The sequence below is a fragment of the Moschus berezovskii genome, chromosome 2 (assembly GCF_049115385.1).
Source record: "Moschus berezovskii isolate FMDL1 chromosome 2, NW_MosBer_1.0, whole genome shotgun sequence".
Lineage (NCBI taxonomy): Eukaryota > Metazoa > Chordata > Mammalia > Artiodactyla > Moschidae > Moschus > Moschus berezovskii.
In genome coordinates, this window is record NC_142461.1 from 101,177,046 (window position 1) to 101,201,834 (window position 24,789).

The window sequence follows — 24,789 nt, forward strand, 5'->3', positions numbered from 1 at the left end:
GGGTCTTTGTTGCTGCATGAAGTCTCTCTCTCGCTGTAGCGAGAGGGGCTCTCTTCGTTGCAGTGTGCAGGCTTCTCATTGTGGTGGCTTCTCTTGTGCAGCACAGGCCCTAGAGAGCACCAGCTTCAGCAGTTGTGGTGCATGGTCTTAATTACTCTGTGGCATGTGGGATCTTCCTTGACCAGGGATCAAACCCATATACCCTGCATTGGCGAGCCAATTCTTAACCACTGGAACACGAGGGAACATTTCCCAGAGTGGCTGTATCATTTTATATTTCCACCAGTGATATATAAGTGATCCAGTTTCTCTGCATGCCACCTGATTTGGGGACACTAAATATAGCTTCCCAGATAAATATTAGGACAGTTTTTTTTTTTTTTTTTTTAAATTTTCAGTACGAATTCTTTGTCAACAAGATTTAGGCCTCTAGCATTCTGGTTGGCTCCTGGGGGTAGGCTGAGGGCATGGAGAATTAGGAAGAGGATGAAGAGCCTAAGAGGACATCATCTCATTTTAACCCCCAGTGATCGCTGTCTTATTTTGGGCTTCTGACGTCTTGTTTTAACCTGTTTCTATTGTAATTGTATCAGTAATCTCTTTCCCTTCAGGTGGTCTTTTCAAAGGCACAGAAAATCTTGAAGACGGAGAGGAACTAGATTAACTGTAAAAGCTAGAAGAGCTCTGAATTCACTGAAAGGTAACAGGGCTTTAGCTATAACTCACTAGGTAGTCAAATCAATCTTTACTAAGTAGCTGGTTTGTAAAGCAAATTCTGTAGGTAAGGAGTGACTCCTCTAATGAGCCCAGAGATAATTACATCATGCCCTATTTTCTCTTAGGCAGATATGATTCCTGTTAAAGCCACTGAAACATTTAGACATGACACACACCAAGATCTAGAGTGCAAAAGTGTAGATTGAAAGATTTCTGCCCCAACTCTAAAAGATTTTTAATAGACTGTTTTAGACAGAAATTCTAATTATTTTAAAAAATTATTTTTCTATTTATTTATGGCCGTGCTGGGTCTTCATTGCTACACATCAGTTCAGTTCAGTACAGTTGCTCAGTCGTGTCCGACTCTTTGCGACCCCATGAATCACAGCACGCCAGGCCTCCCTGTCCATCACCAACTCCCAGAGTCCACCCAAACCCATGTCCATCAAGTCGATGATGCCATCTAGCCATCTCATCCTCTGTCGTCCCCTTCTCCTCCTACCTTCAATCTTCCCGGCATCAGGGCCTTTTCTGATGAGTCTGTTCTTCGAATCAGGTGACCAAAGTATTGGAGTTTCAGTCTCAACATCAGTCCTTCCAATGAACACCCAGGACTGATCTCCTTTAGGATGGACTGGTTGGATCTCCTTGCAGTCCAAGGGACTAAAAGTCTTCTTCAGCACCACAGTTCAAAAGCATCAATTCTTTGGCAGTCAGCTTTCTTTATAGTCCAACTGTCACATCCATACATGACCACTGGAAAAACCATAGCTTTGACTAGATGGACCTTTGTTGGCAAAGTAATGTCTCTGCTTTTTAATGTGCTGTCTAGGTTGGTCATAACTTTCCTTCCAAGGAGTAAGTGTCTTTTAATTTCATGGCTTCAATCAGCATCTGCAGTGATTTTGAAGCCCAGAAAAATAAAGTCTGATACTGTTTCCACTATTTCCCCATCTATTTGCCATGAAGTGATGGGACCGGATGCCATGATCTTAGTTTTCTGAATGTTGAGCTTTAAGCCAACTTTTTCACTCTCCTCTTTCACTTTCATCAAGAGGCTCTTTAGTTCTTCTTAACTTTTTGCCATAAGGGTGGTGTCATCTGCATATCTGAGGTTATTGATATTTCTCCCAGCAATCTTGATTCCAGCTTGTGCTTCTTCCAGCCCAGCATTCCTCATGATGTACTCTGCATATAACTTAAATAAGCAGGGTGACAATATATAACCTTGACGTACTCCTTTTCCTATTTGGAACCATTCTGTTGTTCCATGTCCAGTTCTAACTGTTGCTTCCTGACCTGCATACAGATTTCTCAGGAGACAGGTCAGGTGGTCTGGTATTCCCATCTCTTTCAGAATTTTCCACAGTTTGTTGTGATGCACACAAAGACTTTGGCATAGTCAATGAAGCAGAAATAGATGTTTTTCTGGAACTCTCTTGCTTTTTCGATGATTCGTCGGATGTTGGCAATTTGGTGCCTCTGCCTTTTCTAAAACCAGCTTGAACATCTGGAAGTTCACGGTTCATGTACTGCTGAAGCCTGGCTTGGAGAATTTTAAACATTACTAGTGTGTGAGATGAGTGCAATTGTGTGGTAGTTTGAGCATTCTTTGGCACCGCCTTTCTTTGGGATTGGACCATCATGAGCTGGGATTACTCATTGTGATGTGTGGGCTTCTCATTGTGGTGGCTTCCCTTGGTGTGGAGTGCAGGCTCTAGATTGCACAGACTTCAATAGTTGTGGTGAGCAGAGCTCGTTGCCCCAAGGCATGCGGGATCTTCCGGGACCAGAGATCAAACCCATGGCTGCTGCACTGGCAGGCAGATTCTTAACCACTGGACCATCAGGGAAGTCCTAGAACTTCTAATTATTGTATTAAATCGCAAGACTAGTTTTAAAAAAAAGTTTTTTAAATGGAGGAATTTTGCTATATGCACATTTTGGCTTGGAAGTTGCCTCTGTCTCTTCTGCATTGCCCTTTAGTAGAGAAATCACTCTCTGTTCTAGGAAATCAATCATCATCATCATCAATGGTATTGATATTCCCCATCCTTCTGGATTAGGTTGTTTGATCATCAAAGGGGAAACAGCAAACTGATTTTTAAACAAAACCAAACTTTCCATTTGGGCTAGACTCTCCATATTTATGCTTCCTGCTCCCTGCCCTTTGAACCAAATGTTGTGGTAGGTGCTGGTCTATGATTTGTATTTCTTTAAGTAAATATGTAACTGCAAAGGAGTTTGACTAGTGCCTGGTGTAACAAAAAAATGTTTATATGGGTTCAAGCTCATAATCTCCTTAGTGCATCAGTACCATTTCACAGAATTGACAGGATGATATTAGTCATTGATAATGTAAATAAGACGGTAGTGGCACTGGCAAAGAATCTCAGCAAGAATTTTTTAAAAGGAACCATTTTATTGTAATCAATACGTTGTGTAATTAAGGATTTCCATGTTGATTTGCATAAAGTGAGGTCCACTTGTATATACAGTATACATACTACAATTTTTCCTCCTTTATATTAACACACAAGAAAAACATAAATGGCTCCTGTAAAAATATAACTGTAAATGTCTCCTGACTGCTTCTGTTTGAGACAAGAACTGCCAATTTAGCCCCACGTGAGCCTCTGAGAGTTTGATTTGTGTTATTATCTACTACTAAATCATCATTCAGGCTCTCTTCTTCTCACATTTGGCAAACGTGGGCCCTCTGGGCTACTCTGATCAAGTTTCTAGGTTGTTATTCCAATCAAAGCGGTCCTAGCTAATGGGGAGGAAAAAAATAGCTTACTGTTTATTAAATAAAAATTAACAATTGTAAAGCATTTTCTAATGTATTAAATGCTTTTCACGTTATTTCATTTAATCTTCTCAACAAAACTGGGAAGCAGAAATTCCAGGCTATCCTCCTTATTTCAAAGATGAGGGATTGGAAGTTAAAAAGAAACTAAGTGAATTGCCGGGAATCACAAACAATAAGTGCCAAACTCAGAACTCTAGAGTCTAAATATTATTCCTGTAATGTCCAGACTTTTTGTGCAACTTACTGAGAAGAAGGAAGGCACCCCTCCCATGGTGGGGAACATTAAATGCATGTTACACTGAAACTTAGCAACACATTTCTCCTTTCTTTTTAAGCCATCTTAACCAGACTCAACATTTATTGGAGGGATTATTACCTGATTGCATTACCTCATTCTTCCTGGACACGGGAAATTTCTATTTCCCCTGACAGACCACAAGATAGGGCTAAATCTATATTTAAAATGTTCGTCAGATGGCATGCCGTCTTAAAGCAGATTCTCCCAGGATTTTAGTTACTCCTATATTGTTATAAGGAAATGTGAATCCCTGAATCTACCTCCCTACTCTATTCCCTCAGTGGATTCCTTATCAGTTTAAATAATTCACTGCCTGGCCCCTATTGGATGAGTTTCTACAATATTGGCAGGCCATGTGCTTGATCTGCAGAGGGGTTCATATGTCCCTTTAGATGACTCTTTTAATTTAACTGCCTGAATAACTGTGCACAAGCATGGCTTTTGATATCCCTGAATGGATGTCTGCCATTATCCCACATCTGACCCTGTGTTGGTATATGTACATGACCATGGATTACATGCAGTAAGGGTACGTAATTTCTTTGTTTTTCCCAACTGATTTCTAACTATAACCCAATTTATTTCATCACTCCCCAGGTTTTAAACTTTTGTTTCCTCTCCACAGTTAAAAGGGAAAGTAAGAATGAATGAATCAAAAGAGAATGAATTCTGTAAACATTAAAAAACACTCCAAAGTAGGCAAAAAATGTTTGTGGGCTCAATTATTTTGAGTCTGGATTGCCTACCTTACCTTTTTTTTAAGTCCTGTCTCAGTTTTTGCATTTAATTACCATACTGTTTTAAACATTTCACTTCTCACTATGTCTTCTATACTACACATATCATAATAAACACTGGCTATGGTCCTAACTTAGCCTTGCTTTAAAATAGATGTACTTAAGAATCTGAGCAAGGGAAAAATCCATGCTAACACTCACAAGGCACATTCTTTTCTCACGCCTTCCTCAGCCTATTGCCCTGGGCAGTAAATTGCATGATAAAATAACCGGTTTATTATTTGCTGTTTTCTTTCACTGGGTTGAGAAAAGCTACATTGCTGGCACACTGACAGAAAATTTAAAAATAGAATCCAGTATATTGTATGTATGCTTGGTGAACATGTTCAACATATAATATTCATGTGAGCTACATTTTTTTTTTATTGGAATCTACAAAAATGTAATGAGTGAGTTTTTTAAACTGGGTGGGATAGCAGAAAGACCATGAGAAAATCAGGCAATAATTTTTGCCTTCCCCTCCCCCTAAAAACACAAGTAAGTCCTCACCTAACAACACACCAAAAACATTTTTATTTTTTTAAGGGAAAAGCAGAGTTTTAAAAAGCATTAATTTTTTTGAATCCATGTTCCACTAATACTACTGTTATTTAGCTGCTTAGAAAATGCTCAAAATTTTTTCTTACAGTCTAGCTCTTAATGAATCTTTTTTCTCACCCATGAATTTTCATTACTCTGTGCTTTTGGCCTTGTCTTCTATAAATGTACCATTTTCACTCACAGTTTAAGACAGGTTTTGATGTTCTTAGTATGACATACTGTATGTAATGTTAGCTGTTTAAAGTTGGAGATCAGATTGTGCATAATAACATATGTAGGTTGGATTATATAAACACTACAGGAAGAACAGGAGACAGGGCCCTTCTGTGTACAAATTTCAGATTGCTAGCTGTATGCCTGTTTAGAATGTTAAACACTCCTAACTAGGCAGTAATGAAATTATTTCTTTAAAGACTGTGACTTCTGAAGCTATAAAAACAAAATTTTCAGCTAAAAGTAATTTAAAGATGATGCTGATAATTAATATATTTACCTTATGTGATCTTCTGCTTGCAACTTAGGGAGCTTTGAGGAGGGGGGAAAATGAATTTTGATGTCTTCAAAGCTCAATCCAACTGAGCAATTTCTTAAAAAAACTTGGAGAACATAGCTTAGAAAAGCCAGAGACAGAAGAGCAATGCAAATTGTACATTTCACCCATTATAAAGAAGTTGGAATCAGGGAACTCTACTAGTCATTTCCCTAGGATTGTTTGTTTTTGTTTTGTATCTTAACATTTCAGATTAGTTAGACTAGTCTGTGTGTGGATATTTTTTTTCTTTCTATTGTATTATTCTTTTATTATTAACGTTGTTGTCCTGCTTTTTCTTCTGTTGTTGAAAGGCTGGTAACTTTCATGCATTTCAAGAGAAATTAAAACGTATCACCATATTTTTCAGCAATGGGACATTTCAGAGTGAAGAAATGTCACAGTTCTTCTGGTTTAGTAAGTTTATATTTTATTTTAAATATTCATATCCTGCTTTATTTCAGGGAAACTTCAAGGTCACTGGTATGTTTACTGCTCAAGTATCAACATAGTAATAATCAGGCCTTTGAAACTGTGGGTGAAAAATCCAGCAAATTTCAGTCATCTTTTATTTACGTAAGGAGATTGTGTGGCATCTTACTTCCTGTCCCTTTACGCAGGAACTTTAAACATGGACGCTCCTCTCCCCGGGTACCTTTATATTGGGAAGCTCTGCGTGAGGTTGAAGTTTTTATGGGGGAACTTGTTTAAAAGACAGTTTTCTTTAAAGGCGTATTTGGCTCAGCAAGGTTAGGGGTTGCCAATAAATCCATTTATAGCAACTTCTGTATTCCCAGCTCTAAGACACATGATTGGGGTGACCCGTGTATGATTCCCGCAGGCCATGCATGGCAGCGAAGGTCCTAAGTAGATCGCTCTTAGACCAAGGCTGGTCCAACGGACTTCGGGTGTGGAGTGGGCTGCGCCCCGCGGGCTGAATTGCCTGCCTGGGAACCCAGGGTTCCCGAATCCATAGGCCCTACCCCAGCTTTCACTCTACTGTGGAATAACAAAACATTTTGGGAACTCTGGAACTTAATTTACTGCTACTGACGGAAACAATAATAGCATCTTCGTGTTTCTCCTACCTCTCTCCATACCCCCCTCCTCCCGCCGATACAAGCATGACGTTGGCACTCCGTGTGTGTGTGTGTGCAGACAACACAGGGTTACCCTTGTGTGTGTGTGTGTGTGCGTGCAGACAACACAGGGCCAGCCCGGAGCGGTGGGAGGAGGCTGCAGGGACACAGCCCCGGGGACGTCCGAGGCAATCACCGGTCCCTGAACCTCCCTAATGCGAGTTCGGGAATGAAAAAGACCCAGCAGGCGAGATGCCCTTTACGCCGCCCATCTGCTTTAGCTCATTCTTGCCCTAGAAAGTGAGTGTGTGTAGTTAAGTGAGGCAGAGAAAATTCAAGAAAGCCACACAAGTCACCCTAAAGCATCCACCAAAACTTCAGCTTGGTTAATTGCTCCCAGATGTCCTCCTCGGCTGTTTACAACAAGCAGCAAGGAGGGACGGCCAGGCCACTCCACTGATTTTTAGAGGTTGGAAAAAAAAAATTACAATCACCCATTTTGATGCAATCCTGGAAGGGCCCAAACGCAGCCGCGGGGACTAGGTCCCCTGAGCGAAGCTGGGGTCCCTGCAGAAAGTTCGCGCGCCGCGTCCCGCCGGTTCCGGGAGCCGCCGCAGCCCGGGGCGGGAAGGGACGCGGGAGGCGCGGCCCGGGCGGGCGCGCGAGAGGAAGGTGCCTTCGGGAACACGCGCAAGGGCGGGGATTCGCGCTGCCAATGAGGCCCCGGTGTGGGCTCTGCGAGGCGGGGGGACGGGCCGGAGCGCAGCCTTAGCAGTGGCTGCTGCAGGAGCAGCGGCCGCCTTGGGAGCCGGAGGAGAGGCAGCCGCGGAGCGCTGAGCTGGCCGCGCCCCGAGGCCCGGCCCTGGGGGTGGGTAACCGCGCCGAGGAGCTGGAAACTTTCCCGGCAGGTAACTCCCGCCGCCCTGGCGCCGCCGCCGGCCTCCGCGAGTCCCGAGCCGCGCCAGCTGCTGCGGTGCGGAGGGGAGCAGGGGTCTGGGGAGAGGAGAGGGTGATGGGGCGAGTGGAAAGGCATGTGGGAAAGTTTCTGGAGCTTCCCTGCCCCCCTTCGTTGGGCACACCCGGGAGCTTTCCGGAGATAGGCACGGACATGTTGTGCGCTCCGGGCCTGGGTCCTGGCTGCTCCGGAGGGTCGGTGCCTTCCCTTCACCTACCCTCCGCGCCTGACCAGTCTGGCCCCGGGCAGAGCTGAGGCTCGGGGGCACCGGGATCTTGCGGCCGCACGCTTGAGTTTCGGGACCACCCCCGCCCAGCGCGCCTCCGCGCTCCCCTCTCCGCCTCCTCGGTAGCTTTCGGGCTTGGCAAGGGCCTGCGCTGCGCCTGGTACCTGGGGCGGGGGAGGCGGGAGAGAGGCGCGCCTGGCACGGCGGGGTCCAGAGTGCCCCCGAATGTAGATGAGCGCGGGTCGCGAAGTTGGCGGGTTGAACTCAAGCCTCGGGGGGAGCGTAGTGCCCCACTCTGGGTCGAAAGTATTGTTCGCTTCCGAGAAGACTGCGATGAGTATATCCACGTTCTTTTAGGGGTGGGGTGAGGGGGGAGAGCAAGGATTAGACGCTGAGGGGAGAGTTCGAGATCAGGATTGTGTTCTTTGAGAATGAAGGGTGCTCCCTTCTTTGGGGAGACTTAGGTCAGGGCGCACGTTCTTTCTGGGGGACTTTGGGGTGCGGGTGCGCGGCTCTGGGGTGTGAGGGGCTCCCGGCTTTGGCGCGGCAGCTTTCCGGAACGGCTGGCGAGGAAGGAAGCCCCAAGGCATTATGCGCCGCGTTTGCAGACAGAAACGTCTCTGAACCGGCGTTTTCAAAACTTACTTCACTTATTGTGTAAGGCTGCTGGAGGAAATGCGGCGATGGCCAGGTAGAATCCCGGCGCCGCGGCCAGGGGTTCAGAGGACAACGGGCTCGGCAACAGCCTTCCCCTCCCAGCCCCCTCCGGCCCACTGCTGACAGCCCAGATCCCCGTGCCTCGAAGGATGGGACCCGTCTAGGTAGTTCTGTTCCCTGCAGTGGAGTCGGCTCCTGGAGATTAGGAGGGTACCTTCATCTTGAACTTGACCCTAGGAGCATCGCCGTCTGGGCGAGATACAAGGAAAAAGGAAGCTGAATCTTCCCGTGGGATGGGCCTCGAACTCTGGCAAGGAAAGGAATAGCTTGGTTTAGAATCTTTGAGGAATGGGCTTAGGAGTGCTGAGGTCATTAACTCCAAATGCCAGGCCATCAGACTGCAGAAGTTAATGTGTTTGGAGGGGGGTGGGGATAGGAGAAGAAAGGAGAGACCTCGTTAGTTGGTGCGGAGTTGGTATTTCTCTGTAGTGGAAATGAAGGGAGTCTGCCTCTCTGCTTTTGCCAGAGCCGCTACTCACTCTCTTTTTTCCTTTCCTGGGTCTTCTTTCCCTTCCCTTATTCCTGCCAGCTTGGCACTCCTGGGGAGGGGTTGGGGGAGGGAGAGGAGAAAAAAGCAGTTGGGAACCTTCCTTGGCCAACTTGGAGGTATTTAAGATCTGCTACTAGGAAGATTCCAGGATTTTAACAGCTGCTTCTTGATTGCTGGGAATGAAAGAATTTATGAGCCGCCGAGAGCTGTTCATTATAGTGATAGTCTGAATGTTTCTCATCTAAGCTACTTAAAGACCTCACACGGGACCTTCCCTCGAGATGCCAGTTTCTGCAGAATTTGTCTCAGCCAGAATGCTTGGTGGGTGTCAGTGAGAACTCATTGGAAGTATATCTTGGCGGTATTAAGATGAAAAATATGTGGGAGTAAAGGAAGTATGGTATCTGACATCCTTCAGGACTTCCTCCTAGGGTTGCTCCTGTTACCTGCCAAGTGAATTCGGTCCAGGCTTCCGGATTGTTGTGATTTGACAATAAGAGGTGGGAAATAGTGTCATCGATTTTAGTGGAGGCAGGAAAGTCCAGAAATAAATTTAAGGTCACTTTTCATGACCCTGTCTTTCAGCTGTGAGGCTGCAAACTTAAGTTTTGCTGGGATGTGGGAGCCGTGGTTTTCCTGCTTTTTTGGTTTAGCCACCAGAATGTCTAAATTATCATAATTTATGTCCAGCGTGGAACTAAAACATAACTGATTCATAGTCAGCCTTTTTCTACTTCCCATAACAGCCTGTAGAAAAGAACATTTTGTCTCTTTCACCACACACAATTTATTTGGTGCCATAGTGGGTTTTTGATAATGGGTGATTGAGGGCACAAATTTAAAGACAGTGGAATTTTCTTGATTAAATTTTCATTTTTAGGCAACATCCCCTTCTGAGTTGCTGATTAATTCTTTATCTCCCAGGAACATTAAAATCAGTATCCCTGGGCTGGTAGAATTGTAATCCATATTATAATGATGCCTGCCAGCATAGCTGGACATTTGTGTTATGTCAATGTTTCCATTAGGCCTTTCTAACCCAGTTGTAAAGGTTTCTGTCTGGGTTGGGTTACAAGTAGGCTGTGAGTCTCATAGTCAGAGAGATGGCTTTGTTTTTTTATCTTTCTGATGAAAAGTTTAACTTGTTACAGTAGTAAAGTTTACACAAGCAAAATAAAGCAGAAGAAATATATGTATTGCTGGGGAGGGATTTGTATTAGTTCCCAAGATAGCTTTGTTTTGAACCATTTTTTAAAATGCATATTTCAATAGCGGAAAAACTAGAACCTCTTCCTAACCCCCAACCAGTTTACAGATGTTGTCAGTATACTAGATTCTTAAGCCTTTCTGGGCCTTAGTTTTCTCATTATCATCCCTAAAATGAGATGATCTTTCAACCATAAAGTTCTGTGACTAATAGTTGGAGAAATGTAGGCATTCTGGAGCTAGTGCTGTAATATTAAAGTAGTACTTTGGTCTTTATAAAGGGCTTTACTTACATTTTTTTTTTTTTCTTAAACCCTCAGTTAAGTAAACTGAGGCTGGATGGGTTAGATCAGTTTGCTTGATATCATCTGTAAACAGTGGAGGTGAGCTTGAACGTAGGTCTTTTGATTCTTTCTGTTCCAACCCCCATATCTCTCTTTATGAAGTCACAAGTGAATTGGCTAAAACTTGGCAGACAGACTTAAGTTACTATGTGGCATTTTCTCATAATATTTCATTTATGAGTTACTTGGGTTTCAGAACCCCAGGGTTAACATCTATGCTTTGATGTCAGAGATTAAAAACAGTTCAGTAATAATGGTAATAGAACATTCTCCCCAAGAGAGTTTCAGAAATTCATATACCTTAAACTAATCATTTGTTTATTTCCAACTTATTTTTTTGTTAAGTAGACTAAAGGATATGGTGTGATTTATAATCCGGACTAGTAACCCAGACAGCATTCTTAAGGAAATCACTTCTCAAATCTGTGCATCTTTTTTAAAATAAGTAATGTCAGGGAAGGGGGAGCCTGGTGGGCTTCCGTCTATGGGGTCACACAGAGTTGGATACGACTGAAGTGACTTAGCAGCAGCAGCAGCAATGACTATATCGTTTGCTTTTCATCTTGGTATCTCTCAGCTGAATTACAAAGCCTGGATAAATGTCCCATTTTTGGTGAAATTGTTCTTGGGCTCTTTCTACTGATGCCTGGATAAGTCTGATTTTGCACCACTTGCTGTGCAGAAAGAAAAAAAAATTCTTCTGTTATGCTATTGGTTTAATGGTAAAGAAGTGGTAGGCTGCAGGTGACCCATTTTCACTGACTCTAAATGTTTATACTGTGTCCTGCTTGCCTATTTAAGAGTACTGAGTGCAACTTGACACTCATTTGGAAGCTGGTATGGATTTTCTTTAAAGGGTTCTAAAATAAAATTATGTGCTAAGCTATAGACTCTTTTATGTCTGAGCAGCTTGTCCTTCAGCTTCTTAAACTTATTCTCATAAGACTGTCTTTTCTAAATACTAAGCGATTAATGAGTACCCGTTGTTGTTCAGTTGCTAAGTCGTGCCCCACTCTTTGCAACCCCATGGACTGCAGCACGCCATGCTTCCCTGTCCTTCACTATCTCCTGAAGTTTGCTCAAACTCATGTCCATTGAGTTGGTGATACTGTGTAACCATGTCATCCCCCTTTTCCTCTTGCCTTCAGTCTTTCCCAGCATCAGGGTTTTTTCTGATGAGTCGGATCTTCACATCAGGTGGCCAAAGTATTGGAGCTTCAGCATCAGTCCTTCCAATGAATATTCAGAGTTGATTTTGTTTAGAATTGACTGGTTTGATCTCCTAGTAGTCCAAGGGACTCTCAAGAGTCTTCTCCAGCATCACAACTCTAAAACATCAATTCTTTGGTGCTTAGCCTTCCTTATGGTCCAGTGGCCATTCTGACTGGTGTGAGGGGATCATAGTTTTGATTTGCGTTTCTCTAATAATGAGTGATGGAGAAGGCAATGGCAAGCCACTCCAGTACTATTGCCTGGAAAATCCCATGGATGGAGGAGCCTGGTAGGCTGCAGTCCGTGGGGTCGCTAAGGGTCGGACACAACTGAGCGACTTCACTTTCACTTTTCACTTTCACACATTGGAGAAGGAAATGGCAACCCACTCCAGTGTTCTTGCCTGGAGAATCCCAGGGACGGGGGAGCCTGGTGGGCTTCTGTCTATGGGGTCACACAGAGTCGGACGCGACTGAAGTGACTTAGCAGCAGCAGCAGCAATAATGAGTGATGTTGGACATCTTTTCATGTGTTTATTAGCTATCTGTATATCTTCTTTGGATAAGTGTTTGTTAGGTCTTTTGCCTACTTTTTGTTTGGGTTGCTTGCTTTTCTGGAATTGAGCTGCATGAGCTGCTTGTGTATTTTGGAGATTAATCCTTTGTTTCATTTGCCCACTCTGAGGGACCTATTCCCTGGTACCTCAGACAGTAAAGAATCTGCCTGCAATGCAGGTGATCGGGGTTTGATCCCTGGGTTGGGGATCCCTGCCATTGAGAAGAGAATGGCAACCCACTCCAGTATTTTTGCCTGGGAAATCCCATGGACAGAAGAGCCTGGTGGGCTATAGACCATGGGGTCGCAAAGACGCTACTGAGTGACTAACACTTTTGCATCCATACATGACTACTGGAAAAACCATTGCTTTGAATGTACGGGCTTTTGGCTGTAAAAAGGCTGCCATTTCCGGGTGTGTGTGGAGAGAGAGAGTTATGAAGCAGTATTTGCTAAGAAAGTTGGGAGAAGAGTTATCAGTGTGCTAGGAGGGGACAAGAGCAGCAAAGCAGAAGAACGGCTTCTGGTTTTTATTATCAGGAGAATAGATTTTGAAGGATAGGAGAGGACTTTAGATAAAGAAGGCTCTCGGGAAACATATTGTACAGCATAGAACGGGTTCTGATTTGGGTTGGCCATTTACTGATGGGAGTAACCCTCCTAGGATAGAAGTCCTCTTTAGGGGTTCCCAAAGGTGTGTGTGATCAAGGAGAATATTCTGGAAAGAAGAGTCACATAGGTAGAAATGTCAAGAATAAGAAAAGCATTGCAAAGGGATGGCATAGTCCCTGGATTTTAGTCCCCACAGATTTTGCCACTACCATGAGGGAATTTATTAGTAGAAATCTTCCAGTCACAACTATATGTAGATGTGAACCCAAGATGTTCAGCTGTATAGCCCAGAGCCGTGGTGACCCACCACCCTCCCTTCCATACCCAGAAGAGACTTAATACCTCTGTGAGTTGGGGTTGGATTTGGAGAAGTCTCTAAGCAACACTTGGGTGTGATGTTTTTATGCATATATACTCATGCAAAAGTAGGATTGTCTATTACATGAACTTTTAAAGAAATATGAAAAAGATTTGACATACAAAGGTGCATATAATGTATTTGCACAGTTTATAGTACAGTGTATGCTTATGTGATATGCTCCCCCTGCCCCACCCCTGTTATGTCAATACATTCTTTGGCACAGCTTTAATGGCTGTTTTGTAAATTCATTACTTACATTACTATAATTTGTTTAACCAACCCATTTTGACATTTAGGTGTTTGGAAAGAAATCTCTTAGGCTATCAGAGCCCTTTGTCTCAGGATGTGATTTACTCATCATTAAATCAAAGGACCCAATAAAAACTAAAGTAAAAAGAAAAGTCAGAGAGCCCAGCACACAGGGATACCTGGCTGCTGGTAGCTTCAGAACCTCACATCATCAAGAAACTGACTCTGACGACTGGGGGCGGGGCGGGTGGGTGGAGGGGGGGCAGTAGGAAGAGATGGACTTGTACACACTGCTATATTTAAAATGGATAACCAGCAAGGACCTACTGTAGAGTACAGGGAGCCCTGCTCAATGTTTTGTGGCACCCTGGATGGGAAAGGAGTTTGGGAGAGAGTGGATACATACATATGTATGGCTGAGTCCCTTTGCTGTCTACCCGAAACTATCACAGCGTTATTAATCAACTATACTCCCAGTATAAAATAAAAATATAAAAAAACCCAAAAACAAAACTGAATCTTTGTTCTCAGTTCCATTTTGGGAAAACCCTGGAGAGAACTCAGGTTGGCGTGATGCCAGCCAACAGAGTTACAGTTGGCAAATCTCCTTTAGGTCCACAAGATGGGACTGTGGGGAGACAAAGTATCCCACACAGAAGGGGGTTATTATTAATGGAAGAGGGAGTGAAAGTTGCTCATTTGTGTCTGACTCTGTGACCCCATGGACTGTATATAGTCCATGGGATTCTCTAGACCAGAATACTGGAGTGGGTAGTCTTTTCTTTCTCCAGGAGATCTTCCTAGCTTTGGGATTGAACCCAGGTCTCCCACTTTGAGGGAGCTGGGTAAACAAAAAGGGCTTGCTGCTTAATGCAGGATAGGTTTCCAGCAGTGATATTGCTGGTCATAACTCCATAACAATATGCGGAAGAATATGAACCTTTTTAATGCTCCTGTGATATATACACTGTAGTCTTGAGAGTAGTAGACTTTTCCACATTCTGCGGGTATCTGAATAGCTGCATGCTCAGGCACTTGGGTAACAGGGTATTGAATTACTGCAAAAAAAAAAAAGAGAGTTGGTCATTATTCCCATGTAACCCATTATACTCCCTTCTGTCTGCCATGCTTTATTCTAAATTACTGGGGATTAGTAACATCAATTATTAATGTTTATGAGTGCTTGTTGACTCTGAGCTAGATGACTGAATTTAAAAAATTATGTGGGAATGAAACAGTGTTGTTCTTTCTTCATCCATTGTCCTACATACACAAAGCGCTGTGGCAGAGGTAGTCTCTTGCCCATACCACAGCATTCCCCATCCTGGTCCTCACTTCCTTCTTGTGGCTTAAACCAGCAACCCTTTATTTGCTTGGAATTCAGAAACTGGAGCTGAGTTCTGCTGGGTAGTTTTTCTGCCTGGGTCTGGGCTCACTCAGGCTCTGGTGGTTGCATGATTCATTGCAGGGGCCACTGCTGTAATAATTTACCACGTTGCTTGATAATATAGCCTTGCTTTTGGTTAGTTTTCCATTGTTTTCTATTGCCCATGTGTTTCAGGGTAAGTTGGGTGTATTTGCTGCCCCAGGTAGTGAATCTTGATTAAGCCCAGTCAACTTTAGGAATACCATACCTGTTGCTAGTGACTGGTTAATGAGTAAGTGTGTGACCAACTATTTTTCCCACCATACTGGGAGCCCAATGTCAGCAAAATAAAACAGGTTGACACTCTGAAAATCACAAAGATGGAAGGGGCCTAAGACCACAGTGACTTTTTTTAGCTGCAGAATTAACCAACCCTGAAACCACTGTGACTCAGAACTTCTTATGTGGGAAATTTTTTTTTTTTAATTATTGTTTGAAGCAGTGATTCCCAAAGTAGAGTGTGCCAGACCATCCAACATGGGAAGAAATAAAATATTAGAAGTTTGTCTGGAAAAAAGCTTTACTAATATTTAATAGATGAGTTGACACTAGTTGGTTTATCTGAGAGTCTTCTGTCACCTAGGTTATATAAGGTCACCTGAGGGCAGAGGAGGCATTTTACAACCTGCTGGGATTGACAGTGGCACCCTCATTCTTATTCTTGCCTTTGGTGAACTCTGTTCATGTAAACAGACTTATGGGTTATCATCTAGTTTTAAGTAAATTGGCTCCTACAAAATAGGCAAGTGGTTTAAAAAAGATTCTTACAAAGAAAGTTAAATGATAATGATGTAAATCTACAATCCATAGGAATAAGAAAATGTCTTATTTGAGATTAGGAAATGACTTTTAAATAAAATTTAATGAGTTGGCACCAACACTGTGTATAGCTGTATATTAACAAATACAAATAAACTTGGGAATACTGTTTTAATCATTCTCATCCTTTAAAGAGTTTTTAATGGATGTTTTATCACGTATGGGCTTCCCTGGTAATTGATAACTCTAAGGCAGTTGCACCCCACTCCAGTACTCTTGCCTGAAAAATCCCAGGGACTGAGGAACCTGGTAGGCTACAGTCCATGGGGTCACAAAGAGTCGGACACGACTGAGTGACTTCACTTCATGTCACTTCAGGGCTTCCCTTGTGCGTCAGCTGGTAAAGAATTCACCTGCAATGCGGGAGACCTGGGTTCAATCCCTGGGTTGGGAAGGTTCCCTGTAGAAGGGAAAGGCTACCCACTCCAGTATTCTGACCTGGAGAATTCCATGGACTGTATAATCCATGGGGTTGCAAAGAGTCGGACATGACTGAGCGACTTGAAGAAGTGATTTAATTACACATAAACTATTGGGGGTACAGGTTTACTTTCTTTTTTTTTTTTTACTGTTAGGGCTACATGATCAAAAGGTTTGAGACCACAGTTTAAGTCACTTATTGTCCCTTATTTTCATGTAGTTTTGTTACTTAAAACCAAAAACACCACAGCTAATATAAGGACAGGTAAGACCCCTGGCAGTTCTCATCTAGGTTTCAAGATTCTCTGTGATATGATTTGTAACTTTCTTTACCAGACCCGGTTGTCCTCTCTGTCTGTCTGCCACTGAGCCCCTGCTGGGTCCATTGCTAACCTGCTGCTGCTGCTGCTAAGTCACTTCAGTCGTGTCCGACTCTGTGTGACCCCATAGACAGAAGCCCACCAGGCTCTCCCGGCCCTGGGATTCTCCAGGCAAGAACACTGGAGTGGGTTGCCATTTCCTTCTCCAATGTGTGAAAGTGAAGTCGCTCAGTCGTGTCCAACCCTTAGCGACCCCACGGACTGCAGCCTACCAGGCTCCTCCATCCATGGGATTTTCTAGGCAATAGTACTGGAGTGGCTTGCCATTGCCTTCCCCCATTGCTAACCTACTTCTTCTCAATTTTGCCTCGGAGGACCTGTTCTCCCCTCCTCCTACCACTGAAATTTTCATTGTCCTTATTAAAGGCGTAGCTCAAGTTAATAGCACTTTGTCATTCACATTTTTTTGATTTTCCCCTTCTGCCTCTAAATGGTTCCTTTTCTTTCACCTCCCTAGCACATTGCTTGTACATTAATTATAATGCTTTTCTCTCTTGCCTTTTTATTGAAAAGTCATTTGCCTGCTTGCTTTGCCTATGGGTCGTAGGCTTCTTGGTGATTGGGGTCCGGCTTGCCTTAGTGATTTTATAAAATTGCTTGTTTCCCCTTCTGAGGAAAGGGAGGCAGGCAGAGAACTCACAGTTGTTAAATCCCCTTCTGTGCTGATTACCATGGGGAGGGCGTCTTTCCTCCAGCCCCCTGCAACCTTAGGAGGTAGAAAGTGCCATATGCCTGTGAGGGATCTGAGAGCAGGGAGCACACGGTCAAGACAGGAGGATCTGGGATCCAAACCAGGGTCACTTTATTTCAAAACTGTCTTGTCTGACTTCATATATGTTACCTGTAGTTACATGTTGTCCTTCTTTCACGTGGGAACACTGGCATGAGTAAAAATGGAAAACTCCATGGGATGTTGCTACAAAAATATTCCTGGACCATCCTGGGCAGGTATAGTGAGTTCAAAGGAGAGTGCTCTCCTTGTGCAATAATAGGAAAGGCCTGGAGGATTTTGTGTGTGAAGATCTAAATGCCTATGGACATTTAGCTGTCTGCAAGTACCCCCAAGCAAAATCATGGGCAGTAAGTACCTATAATAGGGTCTGACCTGAGGTTCCCTGTTGAGAGACAAGTGGTGAGGTTCTCTACTTTGCTCAGCTGAATCAAATTGTTTATGCCTGTATTCTCTCTGGTAAGGATAATTGAGGGTTGACAGGTTGTCAGCTTTCAAGTTGAACCATGTTAGATATATGCTATTATGATGGAAAACAGGCGTCTCTTCAGGGTTTTGAGGGTCAGATGAAGGAATGTATATGAAAGGGAATTGAATGTTGTAAATTGCCTCCTAGATGCAAAGGAGACATCAGATTTGATTGTTTCCTTGTCGTAGTGACTTCTAGCTTAGATTTCTTCTTTAGCCATTTTTGTTCTCTTCTGAGTGAATTTCCAAAGGGTTTTTTTTTTTTTTTAAGTGTTGGGGTTCTTAAATGGAATAGGATGCAGTTTTTCTAAACAAACAAACAAAAACCCAAAAACAAACTACAGATATTGGTTCACAGCTTGCTATAAAACTTTTAGCTGTGTCCCTTGGACTGCAAGGAGATCCAACCAGTCCATTCTAAAGGAGATCAATCCTGGGTGTTCATTGGAAGGACTGATGCTAAAGCTGAAACTCCAATACTTTGGCCACCTCATGCAAAGAGTTGACTCACTGGAAAAGACTCTGATGCTGGGAGGGATTGGGGGTGGGAGGAAACGGGGACAACAGAGAATGAGATGGCTGGATGGCATCACCAACTCGATGGACATGAGTTTGAGTGAACTCCGGGAGTTGGTGATGGACAGGGAGGCCTGGTGTGCTGTGATTCATGGGGTTGCAAAGAGTCGGACACGCCTGAGCGACTGAACTGAACTGAAGTAGAGTTTGTGGTAAAGTGAATTTATCTTGGGATTTAGTTGTTCATATAGCCATAGAATCCATTTATAAGAATGGAGCCACTTCTGATGCATAAAGATGGGGGTCTTTGAGTTGAGTTACTGGGAATCCTTTAGTACTATCAACGGTCGAAGAGGTTTGACTTGGGGTTATATTTTGTTTTGTGTTTTGTTTCTGGGAAGCCTGTAACTTATTTTGAGGAGTCATTGCAGAGGATTAGGGGAGGGACCCTTTGAAATATCTCTAGGTACTTTTGAAAGTGAAAACTTGGTGTGGTTTGAAACTTAAGAATTTGAAGTCTATTCCAATGAAGATTTCCAAGAAAGTGAATGTGAATAACTAAAATTTTGCCGTGGCTATTTTCACATTACAGAGCGTGACATAAATTAAAATATGTTAACTTAAAAAGTAAGTTACTGGAGAAGGAAATGGTGACCAACACCAGTATTCTTGCCTGAGAAATCCCATGGGCAGAGGAACCTGGTGGGCTACAGTCCATAGCGTTGCAAAGAGTCGGACATGACTTAGTGAATGAACCACCACCATGATAATAACTTACAGATGCAAAAGACAGAAAAAGTGCTGGTTCCTACATTGCGAATACATGCAGTTGTGAATATTTGATTATTCAGGGTTCTTGAAGCATGCATGTGGCTTAAGAGAACCTTACCTCAGAGTGGTTTATCTCCATAAGGCAGCACTTCCCAAGGTGGGTTCCACAGAAACTGATTCTCAGAAAGTTAATAGATATTATGCAGGGAAACAAGGTTTATGTTTAAGTGGGAAAATCAGGATTAATTAAAGTAAAACAGATATTTAACTGCAGAACTTTTGATCATCCTTATTTCTAATATTCATTCTCAATCTCCTTGAAGGGAAACAGAGGATTTAGTATCTCCCAAATGCATTAAGTTGTTGAAACATTTGCTAAGCATCTTTTAACCAACAGACAATGTTGGATTGCTTAATTTGCTTGAATTATTTTAAAGCAAATCCCAGACATTATATAATTCACCTGATAAACTTTAGTATGTATTTCTAACTAAGGACTTAAGGACAAAAATCACCACCTCTTTATCACTTTAAAGAAAACTAATTTCTTACTGTTATCTAATTGTTCCCCAAAGGTCATCTGTCACCATTTCTCATTTTGGGAATCAGGATTTGGTCAAGGTTTACTTACTGCACTGTGGGTTGTTGCTTTTGTCCCTGTCGCTTTTTTAAATATAGAAAAAGACTGTCTGGCCACCTCCTCTGTCTCTCTCCTGACCTTCAGAAGAGAGCTTGTAGGATGTACATGTCTGGATTTGTTTCCTTGTGGTGGTGTTTACCCTGTTCCTCTGTCCCCTATATTTCCTCTAAACTAGAAGTTTTCCTTTGATCTCAAGGCAAGTTTTAGATTCAGGTTAAATATTTTTTGCAAGAATATGTCCTCGACTATGCTTATGATTTGAGAATAGGCAATTTAATTTAGAATTCTTAAGTTACTTTTTAAAATATTAAGTATGACTTACAGTTTGTTTGGAATTTATGAGTATATCAAGGGAGGGATGCAAGTTTGATTTATTCCAGTTGTGGTTGAAAACATGGTGGTATTCTGAGTAGCTGGCGTAGTTAAATGGGGATAGTTTTTAGTGTATCTTAAGATTATAAACCATGTGACTTGGGTAAAATGGCTTGAGTGTTAAATGTTGCTGGTGGTGGAATTTTATTCAGAATGACAAGTTATCTGAGTTATAATAGTAAAACATGGTTCTATAAAGATTTATTTCTAAACACATTAATTTAGAAATATGCGTTAATTCTACCTATGCTCGATAAATTTTAATAGTAATTTTCTGATGAATGTTTATGCTAATTTAAAGTACAGACATAAATCTACATACACCCTCAGGTTGATAATTTTTTATATACATTGTCTTAGAAATTCAGACGTGTAAATAAAAATTCATATTGTAACTGACTTTGCTAACTTAATTTTATGTTTAAGTTTTTTCTCTTGATATCTTTCCAAGTGCTTGTTTTATGTCTGGGAAAAATTAAAGGAGCTTTGTGTGTATTAATGAAGACTAGTATGGTATATATAAAGTAGCTTTGATTGATGGATGAAAGCTATCGTTGCAAATCCCAACATAGTTTTATGCTTAACCCCTTAGTGGGCATCAATACTATTTCATATATTACAGTTTGCCTTTTGTGAATAATAAGGTGCCTTGGATAGAGTAGTGCTTTGTAACTAAACAACACAGCTTTTTTCTTCTCCTTAAAAAAACAAAACAAAACTAATCTGTGGGATGATGGGGCTTTCCTGGTGGCTCAGTGGTAAAGAATCTGCCTGCAATGCAGGAGACATGGGTTCGATCCCTGGGTGGGGAAGGTGCCCTGGAGAAGGAAATGACAACCCACTCCAGTATTCTTGCCTGGAAAATCCCATGGACAGAGGAGCTTGGCGGGCTACAGTCCATGGGGTTGCGGAAGAGTCAGACATGACTTACCAACTGGAGAACAACAACAAATATATAAGAGGTAGTGACAAAAAGCATGACCTTTGAAGCTAGCTGAACCATAGATGGTTTACTGGATCGCTGTCTCTTTGTAAAATGGGGTAGTAATTTCTGTATCGTAGGGTTCATGCCAAGACTAAAGGTGAGAACCTATACAAAATAATTATAGCACTGTGCTTGCCTAATAGGAGCCCAAAACAGGTCCTTTTCTCCTTCTTCTCTTAACCCTATTTTTAAATTCAACTTTCTGGAGCAGTAAATGAATGAAAATTTTCATTTGTTCTGAGTGTTTTAGAAATTGCTAATTTTAATATACTTATTATAGAAGTCCAGATAAGAATTTGATTTCTTTTTTTAAATTTTTATTTTTAATTGCGGGATAATTGCTTTACCCTATTGCCTTAGTTTCTGCCATACATCAACATGGACTAGCCATAGGTATACAAGAACTTGATTTCAAGATAACTTTTATGTGTGGTTTGTCAGTCACTTATATTAAAACAACTAGACAGATGTCTATATGAAATGTTTTGAACAAACAAATGAGACATTTTTAGATGGTACTGTATAAAGGAGAAGGAACCAGAGAATAAAACGGATATTCTATTATTGCCATGGGGTTATTGCTAACAAACTGGTTTTAATGAAAGTCAGTATGTTAAAAAGTCCATTTATTTACTAAGTCTGTGAGACCATGAGCCACTTTCAAGACTTTCAGTTGAGTTTTGATGGAGTGCGGTTTACAATAATAAACTTTATTTTATTTAGATGGTGAAAGCCTGCAGTGCCACTCTCCAGTCATAGGTGTGTGTTTATGAACAGGATTGTTGCCAACCAAGAGTGCAGGCTTCCTGCAGAGGAGAGGCATCAGTGCTACTCCAAAGGGCCCCGGATCCTCATCAGTGGGGAGGACTCTCTTGACTGGCTTGTGCCCTATTGATGACTCACGGAAAGGGAGAATTAATACATCCATGGTGCTAGTGATAAAGAGCCCGCCTGCCAATGCAGGAGACTTAAGAGAAGCAGGTTTGATCCCTGGGTTGGGAAGATCCTTTGGAAGGGGGCACGGCAACCCACTCCAGTTTTCTTGCCTGAAAAATCCCGTGGATAGAGAAGCCTGGTGGGCTACAGTCCATGGTGTTGCAAAGAGTCAGACATGACAGTGACTTAGCATGCACGTACACACACGCATGTTTTGAACAGCAGAAGTCCAGGAACAGTTTGGAGGCTACTTAAGTAGGCATATATGGGTGAAGAAAAACATGTTTTCTTCTACCATCTGTTTCTAAGTCTTAGGGCATTTGGCTTTGTTAATAGCTTGTGCAAGAAAAGGTCTTAGGAAGATGAAGTCTCCTGCTGCTCCCTGCCCAGGTAACACGGTACCTGTTTCCTGTGAATGACCTTGATTGCTTAAGGGTACTCAAGTCCAGCTGCACTGGAGTATTTTTACACTTTTTTTTTCCCTACCATGAAGTCGCAGTTTGTTTATCCCTTCCTTTCTGAAATGTTCTGTTTAAGCAAGAAGGACTCCTTAGTCTTTCCTGCTCTACCTACCAAAGTCAAGCCAGGAGGACTAACAGGGCATGATTTCCCCCTCCCGTCATGGAAAGAGTGAAGAGACACCATTTCTAGAGGGCTAGAGATTGAGTTCTAAGCTGATGGGATTTATAGACATTTGACCCTGACATGGCTTCTTTTTTGCTTCCTTAACAGCAGTCTTAGCTGGCTCAACTGAATATAATATCCTTAAAGAGTTTTAGAAGTAAAAAGTTACCATGAAGGTGCTGTTTGACAAATTAGAAACTGTTTCCACTTGTCAAAGGGTGGTGGAAGTCTTGCATTAATTTCCCCAAGAGTATTTATTGAGGGCTGTCATTGTGCCCTTCTGAGTTTGAGACCCAGCTCTGTGTCTCAGGCTGAGGAGATAAGTGCTTGCAGAGTACAAGTGTGTGCAGCAAGAGGGAGGAGGAGGAGGAGGCAGGAGGTGGGGCTGGTAGCTGGCGTGGGGGTGGGGCTTTGGAGAGGACATGGAAGATACCTAGCACTGGGCCAGGTGGGAGAGAGGGTGAGGGGCTTTCTCGGATGAAAGCATGCTCAGCAGAGGCTGGGAGGCATGAAAATACAAGTCGTGTTTGGGGTGCTGTTACTGGAACAGATGGTGCCTGGCATTTGGGTGCAGTGGCAGGGAGGGGAGAGCCAGATTGCAAAAGGCCTTGCTTGCCAGGCTAAGAAGTATGGACTTGATCCTGTAAAGCAAGTGATAGCTGTCAAAGGTTTTAACGCAGGGAGATGATGTAATCAGAGCCGCATGTTGGAGGAAAGCTTTGGCGGCTGTGATGTGGAGGGGAGGCTGGCGTGGGGACGGATGGATGGATGGCAGGGTTCGCTGCAATGAAGGTTTTGAAGTAGGTCAGGTGAGAGCTGATGTTTGAGGCCCGAGTTAGTGGGAGGACGAGAATGAAAGTCAGTTGAACAGCTTTTATCGTGGATTTAGGGTGCATTAGCTCCTATCACGTTCGCAGAAACTTTGCAGAGTGCTGTTGTCCTTATCCTCGTTTTGCAGAGAAGGAAACAGGCTCAGCCAAGCTTTGAACACAAGTTGCCAGTCCTGTATCACCAGGCTTTTATTTTTATTTATTTGTGTAATTGTTTGTTTATTTTTGGCTGTGCTGGGTCTTCGATGCTGCTCCGGCTTTTCTCTAGTTGTGGCGAGAGAGGGTTACTCTCTAGTTGCAATGCATGGGCTTCTCATTGCAGTGGCTTCCCATTGCAGAGCACATGTTCTAGGGTGTGTGGGTTCAGTAGTTTGTGGCAAATAGGCTAAGTAGTTGCAGCTCCTGGGTTCTAGAGTGCAAGCTCAATAGTTGTGGCATATGGGCTTAGTTGCTCCAGGGCACATGGGATCTTCATGGACCAGAGATCAAACTCTCATCTCCTGCATTGGCAGTCAGATTCTTTACTGTTGAGCCACCTGGGAAGCTGTCACTAGGCTTTCAGAACAGAGGGATGAAAACACCAAAAGGTGTGTATGGGAAGATGAGTTTTGCAGTGGAGTAGATGCTGCTTCCAGAAAGGAAAAGGGATACATGGTAGTAGACTGAAGGCAGAGAGCTAGGCTGCTTCTAGGCTGGGCAGCAGGCGAGGGATGGTGAGTGTTGTCAGGAACCGAAAACTCAGGACAGGAAGGGCAGTTCGAGGCCCCTCTGGGATAGCCAGTGGGGAAGGCTCAGTGGGCAGGAGGAAATAGTTTCTCAAGCGGCACCCCACTTCCCTGTAGAAACTCCTTCACGTCCTCTGGATGGGCTTGGAGTAGAACATCCATAGGAGGGGATGGATAACAGCCCTTGCTCCTGTAGTCTCTAGTTCCAGAGCAGAATTGCGGTGTGTGCAGGAATTACCTGGGCTCTTACTCTGCTTGCACATTTCCAGGCCGGCCTGAAGGTAGTGTTTCAGTTGGTCTGGAGTGGGGTTTGGCATCTATGTTTGTATCAAAATCTTGGGGTGAGTAAGGAAGGTTGCAACCAGATCCTGCTTATGAAGATATTTGACTCTGAGTGGCCTAACCTGCCCTTTCATTTTATTTCTGTCATGGAGCTTTTGAGAGCTCC

The 24,789-nt window shown here is 43.0% G+C and overlaps 1 protein-coding gene across 8 annotated transcripts in view; it reads left to right on the forward strand.

Moving 5' to 3' along the window:
* Positions 1–7,505: 7,505 nt before the first annotated feature.
* TANC1 (tetratricopeptide repeat, ankyrin repeat and coiled-coil containing 1) overlaps positions 7,506–24,789 on the forward strand; it is a 252,126-nt gene continuing 234,842 nt past the window's right edge. For 7 of the 8 annotated variants that reach the window (XM_055397086.2, XM_055397092.2, XM_055397094.2 and 4 more), the window contains exon 1: positions 7,523–7,680. The gene's annotated coding sequence lies outside the window, so the exon portion shown is untranslated. Of the gene's footprint in view, positions 7,681–24,789 lie in introns of all 8 variants that reach the window. The other variant, XM_055397087.2, reaches the window with a different exon arrangement.